The sequence below is a fragment of the Macaca nemestrina genome, chromosome 2 (genome assembly GCF_043159975.1).
Source record: "Macaca nemestrina isolate mMacNem1 chromosome 2, mMacNem.hap1, whole genome shotgun sequence".
NCBI classification, from domain to species: Eukaryota; Metazoa; Chordata; class Mammalia; order Primates; family Cercopithecidae; genus Macaca; species Macaca nemestrina.
The window spans coordinates 189,172,804-189,193,388 of NC_092126.1; the positions used below are offsets into that span (position 1 = coordinate 189,172,804).

The window sequence follows — 20,585 nt, forward strand, 5'->3', positions numbered from 1 at the left end:
AAAGAGACAAAGAAGGCCATTACATAATGGTAAAGGGATCAATTCAACAGGAAGAGCTAAGTAGCCTAAATATATATGCACCCAATACAGGAGCACCCAGATTCATAAAGCAAGTCCTTAGAGACTTACAAAGAGACTTAGACTCCCATACAATAATAATGGGAGACTTCAACACTCCACTGTCAACATTAGACAGATCAACGAGACAGAAAGTTAACAAGGATTTCCAGGAATTGAACTCAATTCTGCAGCAAGCAGACCTAATAGACATCTATAGAACTCTCCACCCCAAATCAACAGAATATACATTCTTCTCAGCACCACATCGTACTTACTCCAAAATTGACCACATAATTGGAAGTAAAGCACTCCTCAGCAAATGTACAAGAACAGAAATTATAACAAACTGTCTCTCAGACCACAGTGCAATCAAACTAGAACTCAGGACTAAGAAACTCAATCAAAACCGCTCAACTACATGGAAACTGAACAACCTGCTCCTGAATGACTACTGGGTACATAACGAAATGAAGGCAGAAATAAAGATGTTCTTTGAAACCAATGAGAACAAAGATACAACATACCAGAATCTCTGGGACACATTTAAAGTCGTGTGTAGAGGGAAATTTATAGCACTAAATGCCCACAAGAGAAAGCAGGAAAGATCGAAAATTGACACTCTAACATCGCAATTAAAAGAACTAGAGAAGCAAGAGCAAACACATTCGAAAGCTAGCAGAAGGCAAGAAATAACTAAGGTCAGAGCAGAACTGAAGGAGATAGAGACACAAAAAACCCTCCAAAAAATCAATGAATCCAGGAGTTGGTTTTTTGAAAAGATCAACAAAATTGACAGACCGCTAGCAAGACTAATAAAGAAGAAAAGAGAGAAGAATCAAATCGACGCAATAAAAAATGATAAAGGGGATATCACCACCGACCCCACAGAAATACAAACTACCATCAGAGAATACTATAAACACCTCTACGCAAATAAACTGGAAAATCTAGAAGAAATGGATAATTTCCTGGACACTTACACTCTTCCAAGACTAAACCAGGAAGAAGTTGAATCCCTGAATAGACCAATAGCAGGCTCTGAAATTGAGGCAATAATTAATAGCCTACCAACCAAAAAAAGTCCAGGACCAGATGGATTCACAGCTGAATTCTACCAGAGGTACAAGGAGGAGCTGGTACCATTCCTTCTGAAACTATTCCAATCAATAGAAAAAGAGGGAATCCTCCCTAACTCATTTTATGAGGCCAACATCATCCTGATACCAAAGCCTGGCAGAGACACAACAAAAAAAGAGAATTTTAGACGAATATCCCTGATGAACATCGATGCAAAAATCCTCAATAAAATACTGGCAAATCGGATTCAGCAACACATCAAAAAGCTTATCCACCATGATCAAGTGGGCTTCATCCCTGGGATGCAAGGCTGGTTCAACATTCGCAAATCAATAAACATAATCCAGCATATAAACAGAACCAAAGACAAGAACCACATGATTATCTCAATAGATGCAGAAAAGGCTTTTGACAAAATTCAACAGCCCTTCATGCTAAAAACGCTCAATAAATTCGGTATTGATGGAACATACCTCAAAATAATAAGAGCTATTTATGACAAACCCACAGCCAATATCATACCGAATGGGCAAAAACTGGAAAAATTCCCTTTGAAAACTGGCACAAGACAGGGATGCCCTCTCTCACCACTCCTATTCAACATAGTGTTGGAAGTTCTGGCTAGGGCAATCAGGCAAGAGAAAGAAATCAAGGGTATTCAGTTAGGAATAGAAGAAGTCAAATTGTCCCTCTTTGCAGATGACATGATTGTATATTTAGAAAACCCCATTGTCTCAGCCCAAAATCTCCTTAAGCTGATAAGCAACTTCAGCAAAGTCTCAGGATACAAAATCAATGTGCAAAAATCACAAGCATTCTTATACACCAGTAACAGACAAACAGAGAGCCAAATCATGAATGAACTTCCATTCACAATTGCTTCAAAGAGAATAAAATACCTAGGAATCCAACTTACAAGGGATGTAAAGGACCTCTTCAAGGAGAACTACAAACCACTGCTCAGTGAAATAAAAGAGGACACAAACAAATGGAAGAGCATTCCATGCTCATGGATAGGAAGAATCAATATCGTGAAAATGGCCATACTGCCCAAGGTAATTTATAGATTCAATGCCATCCCCATCAAGCCACCAATGAGTTTCTTCACAGAATTGGAAAAAACTGCTTTAAAGTTCATATGGAACCAAAAAAGAGCCCACATCTCCAAGACAATCCTAAGTCAAAAGAACAAAGCTGGAGGCATCATGCTACCTGACTTCAAACTATACTACAAGGCTACAGTAACCAAAACAGCATGGTACTGGTACCAAAACAGAGATATAGACCAATGGAACAGAACAGAGTCCTCAGAAATAATACCACACATCTACAGCCATCTGATCTTTGACAAACCCGAGAGAAACAAGAAATGGGGAAAGGATTCCCTATTTAATAAATGGTGCTGGGAAAATTGGCTAGCCATAAGTAGAAAGCTGAAACTGGATCCTTTCCTTACTCCTTATACGAAAATTAATTCAAGATGGATTAGAGACTTAAATGTTAGATCTAATACCATAAAAATCCTAGAGGAAAACCTAGGTAGTACCATTCAGGACATAGGCATGGGCAAAGACTTCATGTCTAAAACACCAAAAGCAATGGCAGCAAAAGCCAAAATTGACAAATGGGATCTAATTAAACTAAAGAGCTTCTGCACAGCAAAAGAAACTACCATCAGAGTGAACAGGCAGCCTAGAGAATGGGAGAAAATTTTTGCAATCTACTCATCTGACAAAGGGCTAATATCCAGAACCTACAAAGAACTCAAACAAATTTACAAGAAAAAAACAAACAACCCCATCAAAAAGTGGGCAAAGGATATGAACAGACATTTCTCAAAAGAAGACATTCATACAGCCAACAGACACATGAAAAAATGCTCATCATCACTGGCCATCAGAGAAATGCAAATCAAAACCACAATGAGATACCATCTCACACCAGTTAGAATGGCGAGCATTAAAAAGTCAGGAAACAACAGGTGCTGGAGAGGATGTGGAGAAATAGGAACACTTTTACACTGTTGGTGGGATTGTAAACTAGTTCAACCATTATGGAAAACAGTATGGCGATTCCTCAAGGATCTAGAACTAGATGTACCATATGACCCAGCCATCCCATTACTGGGTATATACCCAAAGGATTATAAATCATGCTGCTATAAAGACACATGCACACGTATGTTTATTGCGGCACTATTCACAATAGCAAAGACTTGGAATCAACCCACATGTCCATCAGTGACAGACTGGATTAAGAAAATGTGGCACATATACACCATGGAATACTAGGCAGCCATAAAAAAGGATGAGTTTGTGTCCTTTGTAGGGACATGGATGCAGCTGGAAACCATCATTCTTAGCAAACTATCACAAGAACACAAAACCAAACACCACATGTTCTCACTCATAGGTGGGAACTGAACAATGAGATCACTTGGACTCAGGAAGGGGAACATCACACACCGGGGCCTATCATGGGGATGGGGGAGGGGGGAGGGATTGCACTGGGAGTTATACCTGATGTAAATGACGAGTTGATGGGTGCTGATGAGTTGATGGGTGCAGCACACCAACATGGCACATGTATACATATGTAACAAACCTGCACGTTATGTACATGTACCCTAGAACTTAAAGTATAATAATAATAAATTTAAGAAAAAAAAACAGAAGTTTTGTTAAAAAACTTAGAAACAGAACTGAGCATTAATGAAATGAATGAAACATCTATTGTAAAATAGATGTCTTCGTATAGCATCTTCTTGCCAGTTTACTGTAATCTAAGACTCTGTTCTCTGAACTACGTTAAGACAGACTTTTCCAAAGTGTGCCTCTATACCTTTATCAATATGACCAGGAGTGAATGACCAATGTCTGAATGATACTTTTTTCCTTTGATGCATTAATCATTCCATCACAGTTCAATCTACATTGTTTTTTGTTTTGTTTTGTTTTTGTTTTGGTCAGCATGAGATGACTTGTGTATCTCTTTTCACATGTCTTATCACTCAAATACTGACCAAAAAATACAAAAGATCACATTTCTTCCCCATAGTTAAAATGCTTTACTTCATTTCTTAGGTTCTGCAAGTTAGAGATAAACTTAACTTCTCAAGCAATCTTTTTTATGAGGCAAATACCCCATGGAGGCTAGCAGACTTTTTCATCTTAGTATGAATTAACTCCATCTGTTTGCTTTCTTCTTGCTGTGGTCAGCTGTGCTAAAAGAATTGATTTCTTAGCAGAGGGTTAGGAAGGGATAAAATTGTTTTAGAATACAGGGATCTTTGAGGGAAGAGGAACCCAGTTGAATCATCACAGGACAAAGTGGGCAGACTTATGCAGTCTAATGGTTCAGGGCTTCTGAGAAGCAGGAGAGGGAACATGCTCAGGATACATTTTCTCACTCTAAATTCTTCAGTAGATGATCTAGACTCTGCCATAGATTCTTTCAAGTCTCAGACCTTGATTGAGAAAATTAGATGGTGAATTGTAGTTCAAAGGCCAAGTACATGAACAGCTCTCTCCCCAATCAGACATCAATGCCATCTCCATCTACAGTTCTCATTAGATGTCCTTTGAAAGGCTTTGGCACATATGTGTGGCATCAGAGATCTTGATAATTGCAAAATAATCAAGCTGTGAGCAGTAATTATTGACAATATAGAAGAATCATTGTATTTTTGCTGTTGTTGTTGTTAACTTGAATACAACCTCCAAATTAAGTGCCAAATGCAAGCCAAATGTGAAGTTCTCTCTATCAGAACTCCAAATATTGGAGTTTATTTGATTCTTAAAAATAGTATTTTCAGCCTTAAAAAGAAAGCTTGGAATTATTGGAATAAAAATGAACGAGTGTATATAACCGTATTTTATAAAATTTCACTTTCAAGCAAACTTTATGAGGCATTTTATTTTGTATAGAAACTTTGAAATAGCCTAAAGGCTTTCTTTGACCAGCTGCATATTCTATCTGTTAAATGTCTTCGGAGTGAAAAGATTCCCTCAGCAGAGGCACCTGCAGGATGTGCAACGATTCATTTTTATTCTGAATATCAGTTCTGTGGGAGCATCAGCTCTACTGGCTCATCATTTACATTCACAATGGACATCTGGAGCCAGAAAAATGAAACATTAGACTTGTTTGTGTTGTCAAATTAAAAAGGAAAAAGAGAATGGTTTAAAGTTCTGAGAGTCTCTGTAACATTTAATTACGCTTTCGACTGCAGTCCAATCAAAAATATGCTTTTGCAGGAAAATGGTCACCAAGAAAAAACATGCTTTGCTATTCAGATTGTTGCTAGGTCAACCTCTCAAATCACAAGCTTGGCAAAAAGCAGCCACCACAACGGGCAGAGAGTCTTTCTTCTGAAGAAGCCAAACAGCTCCTCAATAGGACTGTTTCCATACATTCCCAGGGGATGACATTATTCATTTTTTCCTAATGAAGCACTGTGAAGCCAACTGCATTGAAGAAGTTAACTAGATCTGGAAGACTGTGCTATCAATATATGTATCATCCAGCTCTCATAAGATAAATTCAAATCCCAAATACATGACTGGATACCTAGTTGACAGAGGAACAGTGTGCAGTACAAAAAATAATATTTCGATGATTTTCTTACAGAAATTTTTGTTTTAGAAATTTTTTACATAAGAATTTTAGTAATTTTCAAAATCACTGCTCAGAAAGAAAAGAGCCTTGCTGTACTAAAAAAAAAAAAAAAAAAAAAAAAAAAAAAAAATTGGGGGCAGGCCAAGTGTGGTGGCTCACACGTATAATCACAGCACTTTGGGAGGCCAAGGTGGGAGGATCACATATGGCCAGGATTTTGAACTCAGCCTGGGCAACACAGTGAGACCCTGTCAGTATTGTAAAAGAAACAAAATGGGGACATTAATAACAACTGCTGCCTTCTAATGATCTTATACTGATTATTCCTGGTGAAATTGTTTCAGATATTGGGCTATTTCTAGCCTAATTCAATCTGATTCAAATTAATTTAATCATCTGCTGAAGGTCTGACAAGAAAAACTTCAATAGGCAGATGATGGCATTGGCAAAAAAAAAAAAAAAAAGTGTTTTTCTTTTCTATCTTATCCAGCTATTACATCAACATTTATTGAGCCTTTACCGTGTTTACTGCACCATATAAATAACAGGGAAAATGCAAAATGGAGCTTACAACCTCACTAGAAAGAAGGAACACAATAAATGACAACAAGAAGACAATGATTTCTAAAACTCCTAAGAAGCTTTGTGTAAATCAGTGATTTCCCTTTGTTAAACGTTCCCTCTCTACACACACACTGATGCAATGGGACAATTGAAAACATTGGACCTTTGAAAGAAAACTGTACTTGAAGAATAAAACAAACCCCTTCAAACTCAGATTTTTTACAAAATTGAAGCAAATTAATAACTATGAGGTTGGATACCAACTTCCTAAGATGAGTATACTGTAAAAGAACATATGAACAGTATGCAAAACTTTGTCATATTACGGTTACCACGTGTTGTTTATATTCAAAGTATTCTTTAAAATACTAGTACTTTTGAATAAATTTGTTATTGTTCTGAATGACTTTACTTATGAATTGACATTTACTTCTAAGTCACTTTAATATTTCACTTGACCTCATTTTTTAAGAGTTGAGGATTGTTTGGTTTTGTTTTTCACATTTCTACAAACGTGATAATTCACGTCACCTGGTAATACCTCTGAGCAGCACCATGTATTTTTATTTAGCAAATGACAAGGGGTTGGCACAGTGTTCAGGCTTGAAAATCTGTTCCTCACTTATTCATATTTTTTAACATACCAACAGCAGCTAGTCCTTATTTTTTTTAATTCACAAAAGTATTTAGATTCTATTCTTAAAATTCCCTTTACTTAAGTTTTGTTCCCTGTACAAGATGGAGATATTAAAATAGCAGGATGTCTTTACCACACTAGGGTATTGCTTGTGGTTAAGCTGTACATGCCTAAATGCCCAATATCAGTTTAAGGAACCCATCAGGTAATGGTCGTAGCAGGTATGGAGGGCTTCTCCTCTACTTTGGGCTCCCAGTTTCAGTACAGTTGCACATCCTGCCAAGCTAAGCAGTGATCAGACCACCCCAACTTCGTAGTTTGCCACCCAGAAAATCCAAGCAGATGTTCTGTGAGAGAAACGTGTTTGAGAGCCAAAATATATCATGAAAAACTATTGCTTTAATTCCTCCTGTAACCCTCAAGTGATTATATCATGAAGTATAGATTGCATTTCTCTACATTTTTCCTATAGCTTATCACTAGCAGGACAGCCAAAGCACCTATAAAACTGGAGTTTTCTCTTCTCTAGCTCAGAGTTTGGTTCTCAAATTTCCTACACAGCAGAAGAACCTAGAGGGCTTTCAGGGCTCCACCCCTGGCGTTTCTGATATGGGAGGTCTGGGTGGCATCTGAAAATTTGCATTTCTAATGTGTTTCCAGGTATTGCTGCTGCTGACACCCCAGAAAGCAGGCTTTGAGAACCACTGCTGGCCTCACAGCTTTTTCTGCTTATTCTAATGTTATACACATTCTACAGTAACTTTAAGTCACAAAACACATTCTCCATACAAATATTAAAGGTATCCAGGCCAAACCATTAATCTCAGTTCAATATAAGAGCTCTCCAGTGTTCTCTCATTACAGTCTAGTGCTGAGGTAGGCTGTCTGCCTTCTGAGAAGTGCCTCTGCTCTTTCCCTCCACTTATGTCCTGCCCCACTTGCAAACTGTTCATGCATAGGCTACTAGCTGGAAATAAGATTAGAAAGTTCTTAATTGGCTATTACCTGTCGCTGTCTTAAGCTGGCTTTGCGCACCCTAAGCCTGGCAAATGTGGAAAGCCAACTCTTTGTCCTGGGTAATTTTGTGGGTCCTTTTGGTGTCCCCCTCCACTCCAGCATCCCAACACCCTGAACCCATCTGACCAAAGCCCCCGTGGTCAGGGCAGTGTCCCTTCTTTGACTGGTGGCTGTTCTCTAAGCCTCTGCTTCTCTAAGTCCACTCGCTCACAGTTTCTCACCAAGGGAATGTGCTTACCCTCCCTGTGAAGCAGGATTTTCTTCTTGGTCACTTTGCAAGCCAGGGACCTCCAGCCAGTGATGCTCCACCTGGGCTTCACACGGCCACACTTCCTATTGCAGGAGATGACCCACCCAGGCCGAATCAGCCCATGCACTGCTTCCTGAGTTCTTGTCCTGCACCCAAGAAGAATGAGGATGTACTGACGATCAAAGAGTGAGCAAGGCAGGGAGTTTTACGGAGTGATTAAACAGCTTTCAGCAGAGAGGGGACTCAGGTATGGTCCTCCTACCCAAAGGCAGGAAAGTCCCCCTACTATGGCTGAGTTCAGGGCTTTTATAGGCTCAGAATGGGGAAGGGGCAGGCATTGGAAAAGGCAACATTTGATTGGTTAAAAGGCAGTATTCAGAAAGAATCAGTCAGGAAAGGGCAGTCAGACAGGAACAGAAGTTCTCACTCTGGGTCATGGGTTTCATCTGGAACCAGCAGTCCAGTCTTTCAGCCTTCAGGCTATTTTTGCCTCAAAGGTGGGGTTTCACCAGGGACTCACTCCTGTTTGCCTATGCATTTAGCTGCCTCTTGTTGTTATCACCTCAGGGTTCTCTTGGGCAGCCTTTGAAACAGTTCCAGGCCCAGTCTCTCCTTCCAGACCTTGGCCCTGGACAATGTTCACACATTTCTTGCCCCAGTGTCATTGGGATGTTTTTACTTCCCAAATCCAGCTGTCGGTGAACACAAGCTCGCTCTCTACTCTGCTACAGACCACACTGACTACCCAGTCACCAGTGCAAAATATACCCCACCTGTAAAGTGTGGAGTCCTGACAAGTTAGCAACAATGAGGGAGGGGCCCCAGGTGGGGAAGAACAATTGTTCTGAGAGACAGTTAACCACAAACAATCTGCTTGCACAACATCCTGTTCCCAAATACCTCACTCTGCAGGTAGCCCCTCCAACATGACCCTATAAAACTTCCCTCCAACCCCTGCCTCCTGGCAGACGCCTCCTTCTCTGCTGTGCTGCCCATTTGCCCCCTTGAAATGTATTTTCTCTCTAATAAACTTGCTTTAACTCACTGCTGTTTCAGTAAATTATTTTACCAACCATGACACCAGCCCCAATCAGTCACAACCATGACATAAAGAATGCATGTCAGGTTCTGGCTGGTTTTGTGGTGCCGCCTCCTCACCAGGCCTCAAGCTGAGGGAACCACTACCATCTCTAGTACTCCTTAGAAGTAATAAGATAGGAAAGGGCTCACAGCACAACTTTGTCCTAAAAGATCCTCTCCACAAAAGGAATCTTCCACATCCTTGTCCTCTTTCTTTGCTTTACTTCCTCCTTCCACTTCCTTCTCCCAAGCTTAGAGCCTTCCTACATGCAATCATGCCCTTTGAACGTCTGCATTTTGTCTGGCATCTCACTAGGAATTCTCTACGTTTTTTCTCTCTGGGCGCTACAGCCAAAAATTTCAATGTAAACATCTTGTAACAATTAGAATCTTGTATCCTCTTGAACCAGACTAATTGCAATACCCAGCATCAAGGCTTTGTGTTCTCCAGACCACTCACTTTTGCAAATGCTTGTGAACAGTGTAGATTTTAGTGCGTCTGTCACCTGCACCGATGCCTCACATGATAACCTCTTTCAGCCATTTCCCTTTCCCTAAGTCTCCCTCAACTTAGAGGTCCCCATCTCTTACCATTTTCCTGCCACTGGATTCAACACTTCTTTCCCCTCCCTCAATCCTCTGGATCCAAATCCCTCTCTCCATTATCATGCAGAGTAATTTTCTTCAGGCAACTTGAACTTGTTAGAAGACATCAAGTTCCTGGAGGTTCAGCTTTTTCCTAACAATTGTCTCTCAATAAAATTGAATAGAAGCCCCTACATGCTTATTAATTCTACTCCTTATTGTTGTAATGACAATATCTCATTTAGCTTTCAGGAAAAACACTGTGAATGGAATATTAGAAAAGATAATTTTATAATGATGAAATTGGGGTGCAAGGTCTTAAGCTACTTGGCCAACATCACAAAGTAGAGGAGTGGCTACATTTACTTTTCATGTCGTTGAGGTGCATTTTATTATAAAACAATAAAACTCATGTGATAGCCTGGCCCGCAACCTTCCTTCCAGCTTCACCCAGGTGTGTCCTGTCAGGCTAGTGTCAGAAGAAGGAATGGGCACAAACAAATCAGCCTGGCCCAGGAACAGTGAAGACTTAGCATCAATCGATCAGAATTAACACTCCTAGGAGAAATGGTATTGCTTTTTAGCCAGTAGCTGCTGTCACCAACCACCGTACTGGCCACCATTTTAAAGGATTAGTTTCAAATTGCTTGTATTCCAAATTCCCACCAATTAACTCAGACTGACACAGGTTTGTGATATATTGAAACAAGAGGGGGCAGCCGTCCTCTCCTGTGGAGAAACAAGGGATTTACTTCTGAAGCTGCTATTTGTATTAATGGGAGTTGTGAATTTACCTTGTCTCATTTCAGTGGGAGGAGAGAGGTGGCTGGAAGATGAATGTACATAAGATTGTTCTATTCAAATGATTGTTTGCAATTTCTATTAGTAGCCATGGTTTATCTCCTTGTATGTCTTTATGAACCAAATTTTGCTCAAAAGTTATAATGCTTTAGATTATCAGCCGTATCAGGTAATGTCACCAATGATAAGTGCCTGCTGTTAAAATAAATGCTATGTTCTGTTCTGCATCTCAACTTGTTTTTAATGCAGACTCCTAGGGGCTTGTGCAACAGTGGGAATCCATTTATTCGCACGGAACAGCCTTTTGTTTACACAAGATCACTTGGTAATCATGCCGCCTGTGCACCAGAAGTCAAGAAAAATAATAAGCGTGGCTCCATCTGCAATGCTAAAACAAGGGGGCTGTCTTTTGACAGTCAAGCACTATTTCTGAGGATTCATGTGGCTTTTGATAAGCTACCAAACAACCAGAGAGGCCACATTTAGAACAAGGCCCACCGAAGACCTTTTGGCCTCTTCATTTTCATAAAGACTCTTCACAGGGCATGTTGAGCAATTTCTCAGTAATTGGAAATCAAATGTATTAAAAGAAAGCATAGCTAAGTATTCTCCCTGAAAGCTCAATAATCCCATTTATCATATTCTTCATACCAAAGAAATTATTTTCTGCAATCATAAAAGGTAAAGATATTGTCTCCTTTTTCCCATAAACCCCACTGTCCCCAGTCCCATGCACACTTTTTCTGAAATTTTAATACATGCACCTGGTACAAGAAGGCAATTGCTTATGTGACATGGCTTCAGAAATGTTACAAAGTCCTGCAAACTCCAAAATTTTCTTTTCACCTGCTTACCTGGATGAAATGGAATTAAAATAATATTTTCAAGCTAAGTGTTGAGAGTCAGTCTTTCACATATCTCTCATGCTTCTATACATCCTGCTGGGTGTGCCAGGAATGAAAGCCCATGACTGCTCCTTGCACTCTGCCTTTTATCAGGGCTGTGTTTCACTGAGCAACCTTGAGAAATGAGGTAACACCTCTCTCCAGACAAAAGGCAGGCTTGCTTACTACTTGCTATAAAAGTATTGAATTGCCCAAGTTATTGTTCCTCAGATGCGATGTGAACCCACTGCATGTGAGGCATCCATCTGTCCCCTAGCACATGGAACTTGAAGCAAGGAGAACTGATGCAAACATACTGATAGTCATGCTGCTTGCTGTGTCATGAGTATTAAAGTCCTTTGTCTCTGACAAAGGAGTCTCATGTCTTCTGCCAGCGTCCATGAAATACTAACAGGATAACTTATTAGCTTGTAAGAGAGTCAACTCAAATTCCAACCCTGACACTAAGATGTATTATCTGTTCATGTTATACATACCCAGAAAACCACTGGCAAAATAAGGAAGGAAAAATCTATTAGCATATTAGCACAGGTTTCTTTATTGGATTTTCTTTCTTTTTCTTTCTTTTCTTCCTTCCTTTCTTATTTCCTTCCTTTCCATTTCTCTCTTTTCTTTCTCCCCTCCACTCTCAGTTCATGTGGTTCAGGTGTGTCGAACCCCTTTGCTTCTTAACTCTGTAAGTAGAAACATGGTCTAGTCTAGCTATTTGGAGCATTCCATCCTCCTGTTCACAGCAGTTGGTTCAAGCTCAAGCTAAGTAAATGAGACTCAATTTATTGAACACCAACCACAAATAGGGACTGTTCTAGCAGCTGCAAATATATTTGGAAGCAAAACAAACAAAAAAAAAAGATTCTTTTTTGGAAGAGTTTATATACAAGTGGAATTTTTCTGTACTATCAAGAAAGGACTGCTGTCCTTGAGCTGTGGTTGATAAACTTGTTCAATGCAAGACTAAAGTGGCAGTGGCCATCCTCGTCTCTGTAAAATTCTATTTGATGATAAGCTCACTCCAGAGGAAAGATGACAACACTGATCCTCTAATGACCCATTTCCATTTATTTTTTAAACTGACAAATGAAAATGTTATATATTTATGATGCATAACATGTTTTAAAATATGTATACATTATCTTATGGCTAAATCGAGCTAATTGAAATATGTGTTACTTCACATACTTAATCATATTTTGTAGTGAGAACACTTAAGATCTACTCTCTTGGTGATTTAGAAGTATGTAATACAGTATTATTAACTGTAGTTACCATGCTGTACAATAGATCAATTGAACTTATTCCTCCCACCCAGCTAACATTTCGTCTTGATGCCCCATTTGAGCACCTCTGTGTAGTTATGCATGCCTGAAGCCAAGTTACCCCCGGATATTTCGGTCATCTAAGTGGTGAATTTCATTTTTAAGTCAAGTCATTTCAAGTTGTGTTTTTGTCACTTAAAGAGTCCTATTCATACCTGGGTTAGGTGAATTTGGATAATAGTGCATACTATACCAGATAAGACTTGGGTCAATTAGCCTGTTAGAGCCATAAGAAGCCCTGCTGGAAAAAAACAAAAAAAGAGAGAGAGAGAGAGACAGAGAGAGAGAAACAGAGAGAAAAGTTTAATTTTGTTTAAGTTGGCATTTGTCATACTATATCTTATTTTCTTTTTTTTTTTTTTTTTGAGAAAAAGTCTCGCTCTGTCTCTCAGGCTGGAGTGCAGTGGCGTGATCTCGGCTCACTGCAATCTCTACCTCCCAGGTTCAAGTGATTCTCCTGCCTCAGCCTCCCGAGCAGCTGGGATTACAGGCGCATAACACCATGCCCAGCTAATTTTTATATTTTTAATAAAGACGGGGCTCCACCATGTTGGCCAGACTGATCTCAAACTTCTGACCTCAAGTGATCCACCCACCTCAGCTTCCCAAAGTGCTGGGATTTCAGGCGTGAGCCACCGTGCCTGGCCTATTTCTTTTTTCCCATGAACCTTTTCACCCTGTTTGTTTGTTTGTTTGTTTGTTTGTTTTAGTAACTCCTATGAATTTCTTATAAAATCAATGTTCCACAAATCTTGCTAAAAAATGTTGGTATATTCTTTTCCCTACATGTTCACGTTAAACTCATGAATCAGAGAACCAAGCAGAGTAAACAGAAAATGAGTTCACACATGAAAGCTTTCATCTTCATAGTATTTTACTTATTCCACAAGCATTTAATGGGAACTTACTATGTGTCAGACAGAGTGGAAGGCACTGAATACGTTAACTCAGAAAGAAAATATGAGCAGAGAATATTACACAAAACCAGTGCCCCTCCCGACCACAGAAACACTCTAGGTCTAAAAGTAATGCAGTGTTTCATTTCCATAAGGAAAGTTGATATTAAATTCTATCATACTAAGACCATATTAGAACATAGAGAAGTCCATTCATTTTCCTGATTTTTGTTAGGAATCACGAAGTAAATTTCTCAGATTATATACAGTAGCAATCTCTCAGAAGACAGCTAGAATTGTTGAAATAGCTCACCTATTTAGGACATAAGAATAATGTAATTTTTGGAATAGGAAACTTAATAATATCAGATTTACAACCCAATTTATACTCCAAAGGGTTTCAATTTGATCGGGAAATAAAACCAAAGTCAATAAACTGCTGTGTTAAATATTCCGAACAATGAATGAAAACTGCTTTGTAATGTGATAAGATGGAGGAACATATAAAAGAAGATATCTGTGGAGAATAATGTAATCCTGAAAGTCAGACTCACCAGGAAAGGAGTGATGTGAATCTATTCAACAGGTTTTGGGGGTGGGGGAGATTTGTAGGGTTTTTTTGGTTGTTGCTAGTTTGCTTATTTCTAGCATTTGTGTAGTTCTATGCTAGATACCCTGGGAGACACTTTTAAAAATAACAAATAATAATGCAGCATTCTACAATCATATTATTCAGTTTGCATAATCAGCTTGGAAGTTAGATATCATTTTTGACTTGCCCTCTAACTGCCCATGAAAAAATCAGAAAACAGAAATAGATATGCAAGGGCTAAACATAAGAAATGGAAGAAGAGAAAGATAAATTAGATCGGAATAGCTGTGGAAACCTTCTAAGAGAATCTCAAGACAAGAAATTAATCTAAATAAAGCTATAGGGGGTTATTTTTGTTTTTATTTGCTTGTTTTTAAACTACAGAGTGTTCATTGTGTCACCAATTTGGCTGGGGCAGAGGAGTAACATTGACAAGTAGCTAAAATGTGGGCAGAAAGGACAGGCTCAATGGTGACAGATGATGGAAAGAAAAGGGAAATATCTTTCTCATTTATTTCAATAGGCACTTCTTGAATAACTACTATAGGCAAAACATTATGGTAGCCTTTGTAATTATATAAAGATTACTAATCTCTCAGATCTTTCACCAAGAAGTATCAGATACAGAACATAGTGCAGAGAAGGAAACATGTAGCAAGGGGTCATCTGACTGATACAATTAAGGGCTACTGGAGGCTCAGTGTGGGGTGGATCCTCTCTGGTGGGAAGTCAGAAAAAGGAGGATATGCTCTGAGTCTTGAGGAATGAAAAAACTTTGACAGGTAGAAAAGCACACGAGGAAAAAGAGATAAAACTTGATAATTCATTGCATAGAAAGAATGTAGAAGTTTGTCTCAAATGAGATAATGTATCTAAAATTGTTACCAAGAAGTGTGAGAATCTTCAGTTCTTAGTCTTACTTGGAGAATCCTGCCAAGTGACTGATTAAGCCACATTAAAAAAAGATAATTTATTGAAAGAAAATAGATAGTAGAGTGTTTATAGAGAGAAAGAGTACACTCTGAAAGATGAGGAAGAGCAGGCTGAAAGGGAGTGAGCCTGCAGCAGCCTGAGAATTCTGAGTTGGGTTTTTATGATGTCAGATTTTTCTTGAAGTTCCAGCCTCTGTCTTAAGTTTCCACTTCATTCCTTTGTCTAGCTTTCCCACTCTTGCCTTAAGTCCCATCCTTTTCCCCTTCCCGGTTCCCTCCCGAGGCATGTGGGACCCTCCCTTACTATTAGCTGGTGCGCATGTGTGGACCCAGTGTTGGTTAGGAATTACCCCTGGCATCTCTTAGGAATTTTCCCTTTACCCTCTTCTCCTTATCAGCACGCAGCTAGCTACATTCTAACAGGTTAAATGCAGAGTGCATGACTTCTGGGCATCTTATCTTAATGGGTATTCCTTTCTGCTTAGATATTTCCCCTTCTCTCTGCTCACATCTAGTATGTAAGTTTGGGTGGTCTTCGGCATTACAGTTTTTCCAGACCTCCCTTTTCTAAGGGGCTCCCCCTTTCTGTTTATGTCTAGCTATCTGCCTACTCTAACTAAATCGTTCTGAAAATAGCTAAACACAATACCACTGAAAAGGTGTCTACGGAGGCCTGGGTCAATGTACGTAATGCCTCTGAGCCTTGGTTCTTCAACTCTAAGATGGGAATAGTCATGCTTTCTCTGCCCTTTCCAGATGACTTTTGTAGCAGTTCTGTAAGAAAATGTAGCAACTTATTTTTTTAGCCATACATATTTTTAACAGCCTTATTGGGGGTGTAACTGATATGTTAAAAATGGCCTATCTTTAATGTATACAATGCTATGAATATAGACCCATGAAACTGTCACCACAATGAAGGTATAAGCATATGTATCACCTCCAAAAGTATCCTCATGCTCCTTTGCTTTTGTTTTTATCTTGTGGCAAGAACATTTAATGTGATATCTACCCTCTTAACAAGTTTTTTAAGTGCACAATACAGTTCATTTATCTGTAGAACTTATTCATCTTGCATAAATGAGACTTATACTCATTCAACCACAACTTCCCTTTTCTCTTCTCCCCAGCCCCTTTCAACCACCAGTCTGCTCTCTGCTTCTATGAACCTGATTAGTTTAGAGACCTCATATAAGTGAAATCATGAAGTATTTCTTAGGTCGACTTATTTTATAATTATTAATCTCTTTAAAATTGAAATTTACTTATGACTCCCAAACCAAAACATGGGTATTTAGGTATGTCACTCAATTTTAACAAAGCTAAAATAAAAATAAAAGTATCGCATCCCGGCCGGGTGCGGTGGCTCACGCCTGTAATCCCAGCACTTTGGGAGGCAGAGGCGGGCGGATCACCAGGTCAGGAGATCCAGACCATCCTGGTTAACACAGTGAAATCCCGTCTCTACTAAAAATACAAAAAATTAGCCGGGCGTGGTGGTGGCACCTGTAGTCCCAGCTACTCGGGAGGCTGAGGCAGGAGAATGGCGGGAACCCGGGAGGCAGAGCTTGCAGTGAGCTGAGATCGCGCCACTGCACTCCAGCCTGGGCGACAGAGCGAGACTCCATCTTAAAAAAAAAAAAAAAAAAGTATAGCATCCCGGAAAAATCAACAAGGTCAAATGTTGGGTCTCAGAAAACAATACCCCAAAGTATCGTGCTTTGCTCCGTTGAGTACTTTGAATTAAAAGAAATGGGAAGACCTCAGAAGCTGCCTCAGAACCAAGGACTTGCTAACCTTCTGTTCTTTCTCCCCTTCAAGCACAGGAAGGGGTATTCTCTGGAATTTATTGATCTGAATAAGGAAACTTCTTTTCAAAAGAAATGCAATTATCTTAATCCCCTCCATAGAAATGTCACTAAATAACCAGGAAGAATTAATCAGAAAAGAAGAGATTAAAAATCTCTACTTCTCTTGAGGGCAGCCCTGAGATATTACCTAAAAGACTTTATTTGTATAAGATAACCTTTGTTGATGACACAGTTCAGCCCCTCACCTTCCTGTAACTGGCTAGTCCTATTCAGTTTCCTAAAAGAATCATTTACAAATTACTGTCTGCTATTTGAGCCTATTCATTTCCCCTGAAAATCATTTACTATTCCTCACAATTCCCTGGATCCCCCATTTCCCTCTCCCCTACGAAGAGGGCATCTAAGCCTCAACCATCTGGTCCTTCTTTGTGTCTCCTATTTTGTATGACTCCCATGTTTATGAGTGTTAATAAATGTGTATGCCTTTTCTCCTATTAATTTGTCTATTGTCAGTTCTTTTCAACAGACTCAAACCTTCAGAGGGGAGAAGTAAACTTATCTTTGCCCTTATACAAAAATCTTGTGACTAATGATGCAAATAAGAAAACTCAAAAAAGTAGACTTAAAGCAGAAAAAAAATGGAATCAAATCTGTGTATCCCGCAGTCTGATCGCAATGCAGGTTTCTCCCATAGCCTCAGAGAAATCCTAACGTGTTTTGACATATTTATCTGTGGGACTCTGCCATTGCATTAGCATTCTTCAAATTATTTCTACATTTAAATTGATTTCAATTACATAGACATTTCAAAACATTAATATTCATTTGAGATATTTCTGATATCTTCTTGGTGTGCTAAACTTTTTTAGGCACTAGTTCATAATTAACCCACTCCACATGTAACTGCTGGAGAACAACCCTATGAAATTCTGATTAGTATAAGAGCCTTTTTGCATATGCTCAAAGTTCCTAAATCATAAACATTTCATTGACAAAGAACTCACCAAGACTGCACTTTCAAATTTCTCTCTTTCCCATTGTTTGAGAATAAGTAACTTGGGTGAGGAAGAAGCTAAAACAACTAACAGATTCATTGCCTTGTTATGAGTTAGAAACGGAGGATTTAGGTTCTGTGGAATAGATTTAAAGGAGAATAAAGAACTCAGAGGGACATAAAAAGGTAACTTGATCCCTTCTTGTGAGTTTCCTGAAGGACTTAGTATGAATGGAATGGGTTTCCCATGGAAACTCATTTTAAAAAACTAATTGATTTGTGCAAACAGAGGCATGATGCAAAATTTCAGGAGCCAAGGGCAGAAGAAACCATGAACATTTAACTCAGAGAAACGAACAACACTTGTAGGGAAGAGTCACGGAAGCAATGTCATCTAAGTCTCAATGATTAGAAAAACCCACAAACGTTATCTGAGACACATTCAAATTAAATGAAATAATACACAAAATACTTGTCACCTAGAAGGCATCTAAGAAACAACAGTTGCAGCTATTATATTATCTCATTTAGGCTTCACAGCTTATCTAAACTTGAACGCAACGAAAGGTTTGGGGCTGCATTCACCATGAGGGTTATGCTGGAATGTGAGGTAAGGCAACACTGCCCCCTCGTGGTCTGCTCTGTGCAAAGTCTTATTGGCGGACTTTGGAATTATTACTCAGCGGCATTCTTGCTCTTCGTTGGGATCCACGGATTGATGGGAGTGAATTTGAACTTGTGTTGCAATTGAAGTACTATCTTGTTTGAGGCCTGAAACCTCCCCAAAGTTGTATTAGAATAGAAAGAACTCCTGGAATCCAGAGAAAAACTTACTGTAAGTGAAGAGTGGTACAGATGGAGCAGCAGAGTGGGGATTGCGGAGGAACTAGCAGTTCCAGGTGAAGATCCTGCTAGGGTTGATCATTCCTTAACTTTAGCCTCCTGAAAGTTCTGTCCTCTGGAAAAGAGAAGGGTGCAATATTAAGAGGTAGTCAGTATCACTAGGGATGTAACAGCTTTACAATTAAAATGTCAAGTGAAGATTTCCTGGCCAGTGGCTAGTTGAAGAGAAGATTAGTAAGAGTCAGTGAGATAAGGGAGGTTGACAGCAGCATAGCAGAGGTCTACGGGTGTCCTGGAGGTCAGCACAACAGAAGAGCTCAGCACCAGCACAGGCAGAGGCTCAGCAACTGGTCCTGCTAGTCCAACAAAGATAAGAGTAGAGAGATTGCTGCTCTGCAGGCAGAACTTTCCAGAATCACCCTCGTTTCTATCCAGTCACAGATCTCAGAGGAAATAGAAAAGGAGCGGTCAGGGAGAAATCTTCTGTCAAGGACTTGTCATGAAACATATTCACTGGCCAAACAAGTTACAGTTTATAACCATTTAATAGATGTGAAAACTGAGATGCAGAAGCTTGGTCAAATTCACACGAGTAGCTTTTTTCTAGCAGAAAGATTAGAACATAGATCTGTGTGATACTAACTTCTCTTTTACTTATAGTGACCTAGCTCCCCTTTATAAACAAACAAACAAAAAACAAACACAAAAACAACCCTGGGTCTTCAGAGACATATATGCCTCTGCCCTTTCCAATTTTAAAGTTTTCTTACTTCACTTTATGCTTAATTACATTAGCTTCTTCTAGTATTTTTCTAGAGTAGGTGGAAGATAAATACTACATAAAATAAATTATACTTCTATGGAAAAATATGTTACAAGTTCCAAACAACTGGCCTTTGCATGAGCCTTTAGAAAATAACCTTTTAATGATTTGAGGGCAGAATCTATGTGGGCCAATCAGGGATTGTTTCACAATCTACAAACAAGTTCCATTAAAATAATGAGAAATAAATAATACTTTAAACTGCTTTGAAAAGAATATTCTGAAGGTTAAATTATCTGGCCTTGATGGATCTCTTTCAATGTAGAGTGAATTTACAAATTCATGCATATGCCAAAGAGACTTGATGTGACAAGGTTATGTTCTTAGAATTATGCATTTTCTTCTTTCGTAGACTTTTAGTCTAAACTTCCAGTGAGATAGAAATAAGCAGAATTGAAAATAATGGCTGAGTCACTAAGATATTTGTTAGCATACTTAATGTAAAAGAGACTTATTTTTTCATAACAAGTAGAGAAATTTAATCATCAAGCTTCCTTGGAGGAAAAGCGACCAAAAAATGTTTCCTAGTGTTTTCATAGGATGAAAGTGTGGACAATAGTAATTTTAGATTACATAGGCTGGGATCCACTGAATGTCAGTTCTGGTTGTTATAGTATTTAAACCGTCCCTAACACTACAACTCTGATTTCCAGATAAAATATCAAATGTTTTCATTTTTTAATTGATTTATAGAATTTGATTTTTTAACCAAATTTCATGGTTTTAGAGAATAAAAATAGTCCTGAAATAATTTACATTTGACTTTTGGATTTCCCCCACACTTC

At 39.0% G+C, this 20,585-nt stretch overlaps 1 protein-coding gene across 5 annotated transcripts in view; it reads right to left on the reverse strand.

Moving 5' to 3' along the window:
• Nucleotides 1–20,585, reverse strand: part of LOC105477421 (NOP2/Sun RNA methyltransferase 3) — a 258,079-nt gene that overhangs the window by 52,515 nt on the left and 184,979 nt on the right. For 2 of the 5 annotated variants that reach the window (XR_011620411.1, XR_011620408.1), the window contains exons 7-8: nt 18,969–19,092; nt 5,862–13,147 (exon numbers count right to left, since the gene is read on the reverse strand). The gene's annotated coding sequence lies outside the window, so the exon portion shown is untranslated. Of the gene's footprint in view, nt 1–5,861; nt 13,151–18,968; nt 19,093–20,585 lie in introns of those variants that run through there. The other 3 variants (XR_011620409.1, XR_984652.3, XR_011620410.1) reach the window with 3 other exon arrangements.